The sequence below is a fragment of the Sciurus carolinensis genome, chromosome 3, assembly GCF_902686445.1.
Source record: "Sciurus carolinensis chromosome 3, mSciCar1.2, whole genome shotgun sequence".
Taxonomy (NCBI): Eukaryota; Metazoa; Chordata; class Mammalia; order Rodentia; family Sciuridae; genus Sciurus; species Sciurus carolinensis.
Genome location: NC_062215.1, coordinates 150,646,154 through 150,651,352, shown reverse-complemented (window position 1 = coordinate 150,651,352; position 5,199 = coordinate 150,646,154).

The following is a 5,199-nucleotide window of genomic DNA, read 5'->3' as shown; positions in this document are numbered from 1 at the left end:
ATACACTGGAAATCTACCAGGACACTATAAGCCAAAAGCGGAAAACTGCAATATCTCAGGGTCCCACTGACAAATTACCAATATGAGAAAACAAGGGAAGAAAATGTCCCAAACAAACCTAGATACTACATCAATAAAACCCAATGACAGCACAGCAGAAGAAATGTCAGAAAGGGAATTCAGAATGTACGTAATTAAAACGATCAGGGAAGCTAATGAGGAGATGAAAGAGCAAATGCAGGCATTGAAGGAGGAGATGAAAGAACAAATGCAGGCATTACATGATCGCACCAATCAACAGTTAAAAGACCAAATACGGGACGCAAGAGATCATTTTAATAAAGAGTTAGAGATACTGAAAAAAAAAACAAACTGAAATACTTGAAATGAAGGAAACAATAAACCAAGTTAAAAACTCCATAGAAAGCATAACCAATAGGATAGAACACCTGGAAGACAAACCTCAGACATTGAAGACAAATTATTTAATCTTGAAAGCAAAGTTGGCCAAACAGAAAAGATGGTAAGAAATCATGAACAGAATCTACAAGAATTATGGGATATCATGAAAAGGCCAAATTTAAGAATTATTGGGATTGAGGAAGGCTTAGAGAAACAAACCAAGGAATGAACAATCTATTCAATGAAATAATACAGAAAATTTCCCAAATCTGAAGAATGAAATGGAAAACCAAGTACAAGAGGCTTATAGAACTCCAAACATACAAAATTACAACAGACCCACACCAAGGCACATTATTATGAAAATACCTAACATACAAAATAAAGACAGAATTTTAAAGGCTGCGAGAGAAAAGAATCAAATTACATTCAGAGGGAAACCAATAAGAATATCAGCAGATTTTTCAATCCAGACCCTAAAAGCCAGAAGGGCCTGGAACAACATATACCAAGCCCTGAAAGAAAACGGATGCCAACCAAGAATCTTATACCCAGCAAAACTTACCTTCAAATTTGACGATGAAAATAAGATCCTTCCATGATAAACAAAAGCTAAAGGAATTTACAAAAGAAAGCCAGCATTACAGAACATTCTCAGCAAAATATTCCATGAGGAAGACATGAAAACAACGATGCAAATCAGCAACAGGAGGCGCTAGCCTAAAGGAATAGCCAAATAAAGGAGAAACCAAATCATGTCAAAAACAAATATGAGTCAATTGACTGGGAATACAAATCATATCACAATAATAACCCTGAATGTTAATGGCCTGAATTCATCAATCAAAAGACACAGACTGGCAGATTGGATTAAAAAGAAAAATCCAACAATATGCTGCCTGCAAGAGACTCATCTCATAGAAAGAGACACCCATAGACTAAAGGTGAAAGGATGGGGAAAAACATACCATGCACACGGACGCAGCAAAAAAGCTGGAGTATCCATCCTCATCTCAGATAATGTGGACTTCAAACCAAAACTAGTCAGAAGGGATAAAGAAGGACATTACATGCTGCTTAAGGGAAGCATAAATCAGCAAGACATAACAATCATAAATATCTATGCCCCGAACATTGGCTCATCCATGTACGTCAAACAAATCCTTCTCAATTCCAGAAATCAAATAGACCACAACACAATAATACTAGGCGATTTTAACACACCTCTCTCACCACTGGATAGATCGTCCAAACAAAAATTGAATAAAGAAACTATAGATCTCAACAACACAATCAGCAATTAAGACTTAACAGACCTATATAGAATATACCATCCAACAAAGAACCAATACACTTTCTTCTCAGCAGCACATGGATCCTTCTCTAAAATAGACCATATTTTATGCCACAAAGCTACTGTTAGCAAATACAAGAAGATAGAGATACTACCTTGTACTCTATCAGATCATAATGGATTGAAATTAGAAATAAATGACAGAATAAAAACAGAAACTTCTCCAATACCTGGAGACTAAATAATACACTATTATATGATGAATGGATAACAGAAGACATCAGGAGGGAAATAAAAAATTCTTAGAAGTAAACGAGAACAAAGACACATCATATCAAAATCTCTGGGACACTATGAAGCAGTACTTAGAGGAAGATTTATTTCATGGGGTGCATTCAAAAAAAGAAGTAGAAATCAACAAATAAACGACTTAACACTACAGCTCAAAGCGCTAGAAAAAGAAGAGCAGACCAATACCAAAAGTAGTAGAAGACAGGAAATAGTTAAATCAGAGCCAAAATCAATGAAATCGAAACAAAGAAACAATTGGAAAAATTAACAAAATAAATAGTTGGTTCTTTTAAAAATAAATAAAATTGATAAACCCTTAGCCACACTAACAAAGAGAAAGAGGGAGAAAATTCAGATTACTAAAATTCGGAATGAACAAGGAAACATCACAACAGACACGAATGAAATACAAAACATAATTAGAAGCTATTTCGAAAATCTATACTCCAACAAAAAGAAAACCTCGAAGACATCAACAAATTTCTAGAGACTATGAATTACCTAAACTGAACGAGGAGGACATACACAATTTAAATAAACCAATTTCAAGCAATGAAATAGAAGAGGTCATCAAAAGCCTACCAACAAAGAAAAGTCCAGGACAGATGGGTTCTCAGCCGAGTTCTACAAACCTTTAAAGAAGAGCTCATTCCAATACTCCTCAAACTATTCCATGAAATAGAAGAGGTGGGAACCCTCCCAAACTCGTTCTATGAAGCCAATATCACCCTGATACCCTAAACCAGACAGAGACACATCGAGGAAAGAAAATTTCAGACCAATATCCTTAATGAACATCGACGCAAAAATTCTCAACAAAATTTTAGCAAATCACATACAAATATATATAAAAAGATAGTGCACCACGATCAAGTGGGTTTTATCCCAGGGATGCAAGGTTGGTTCAACATTCGGAAATCAATAAATGTCATTCACCATATCAACAGACTTAAAGTTAAGAATCACATGATTATTTCAATAGATGCAGAAAAAGCATTCGATAAAATACAGCATCCCTTCATGCTCAAAACACTAGAAAAAATTGGGGTAGTGGGAACATTCCTAAACATTATAAAGGCAATCTATGCTAAGCCCATGGCTAATATCATTCTAAATGGTGAAAAACTGAAAGCGTTCCCCCTAAAAACTGGAACAAGGCAGGGATGCCCTCTTTCACGGCTTGTATTCAACATCGTCCTTGAGACTCTAGCCAGAGCAATCAGACAAACCAAAGAAATTAAAGGGATACGAATAGGAAAAGAAGAACTCAAACTATCCCTGTTCGCTGATGACATGATTATATATTTAGAGGAACCAGGAAATTCCACCAGAAAACTTTTAGAACTCATAAGTGAATTTAGTAAAGTAGCAGGTTACAAGATCAATGCTCATAAATCCAATGCATTTTTATACATAAGGGATGAATCTTCAGAAAGAGAAATTAGGAAAACTACCCCATTCACAATAGCATCGAAAAAAATAAAATACTTGGGAATCAATCTCACAAAAGAGGTGAAAGACCTCTACAATGAGAACTACAGAACACTAAAGAAAGAAATTAAAGAAAACCTTAGAAGATGGAAAGATCTCCCATGTTCCTGAATAGGCAGAATTAATATTGTCAAAATGGCTATACTACCTAAAGTGCTATACAGATTCAATGCAATTCCAATTAAAATCCCAATGATGTACCTTGCAGAAATAGAGCAAGCAATTATGAAATTCATCTGGAAGAATAAAAAACCTAGAATAGCTAAAGCAATCCTAAGTAGCAAAAGCGAAGCAGCGGGTATTGCAATACCAGATCTTCAACTCTACTACAAAGCAATAGTAACAAAAATGGCATGGTATTGGTACCAAAATAGACCAGGTAGATCAATGGTACAGAATAGAGGACATGGACACAAACCCAAATAAATACAATTTTCTCATACTAGACAAAGGAGCCAAAAATATGCAATGGAGAAAAGATAGCCTCTTCAACAAATGGTGCTGGGAAAACTGGAAAACCATATGCAATAGAATGAAATTAAACCCCTGTCTCTCATCCTACACAAAACTCAACTCAAAATGGATCAAGGACCTCGGAATCAGACCAGAGACCCTGCATCTTATAGAAGAAAAAGTAGGTCCAAATCTTCAACTTGTTGGCTTAGGATCAGACTTCCTTAACAGGACTCCCATAGCACAAGAAATAAAAGCAAGAATCAACAACTGGGATAGATTCAAACTAAAAAGCTTTCTCTCAGCAAAGGAAACTATCACTAATGTGAAGAGAGAGCCTACAGAGTGGGAGAATATTTTTGCCAACCATACTTCAGATAGAGCGCTAATTTCCAGAATCTATAAAGAACTCAAAAATCTCTACACGAAGAATACAAATAATCAATCAACAAATGGGCTAAGGAAATGAACAGACAATTCACAGAAGAAGATGTACAAGTAATCAACAGATATATGAAAAAATGTTCAACATCCCTAGTAATAAGGGAAATGCAAATCAAAACTACCCTAAGATTCCATCTCACCCCATTAGAATGGCGATTATGAAGAACACAAGCAACAATAGGTGTTGGCGAGAATGTGGTGAAAAAGGAACACTCATACATTGCTGGTGGGGTTGCAAATTTAGTGCAGCCACTCTGGAAAGCAGTGTGGAGATTCCTCAGAAAGCTTGGAATGGAAACACCATTGACCCAGCTATCCCACTCCTTGGCCTATACCCAAAGGACTTACAATCAGCATACTACAGAGATACAGCCCACATCAATGTTCATTGCTGCTCAATTCACCATAGCCAGATTGTGGAACCAACCTAGATGCCCTTCAGTTGATGAATGGATAAAGAAACTGTGGCATATTTATACAATGGAATATTACTCCACAATGAAGAATGATAAAATTATGGCATTTGTAGGCAAATGGACGAAATTGGAGAATATCATGCTAAGTGAGATAAGCCAATCTCAAAAAACTAAAGGACGAATGATCTCGCTGATAAGCGGATGAGGACATATAATGGGGGTTGGGAGGGGTTAGCATTAGGTTTAGGGTTAGGTTTAGAGTTAGGCTAAGGAGAGCGGTAAGAATGAAGGAAAGAAGGACTGTATAGAGGGAAAAGAGGGGTTGGAGGGGTGGGGGGGAAAGGGGAAAGGGAAAAAAAATAAAAAATAAAAAATAAACATCATTACCCTATGTAAACGTTAAAAATA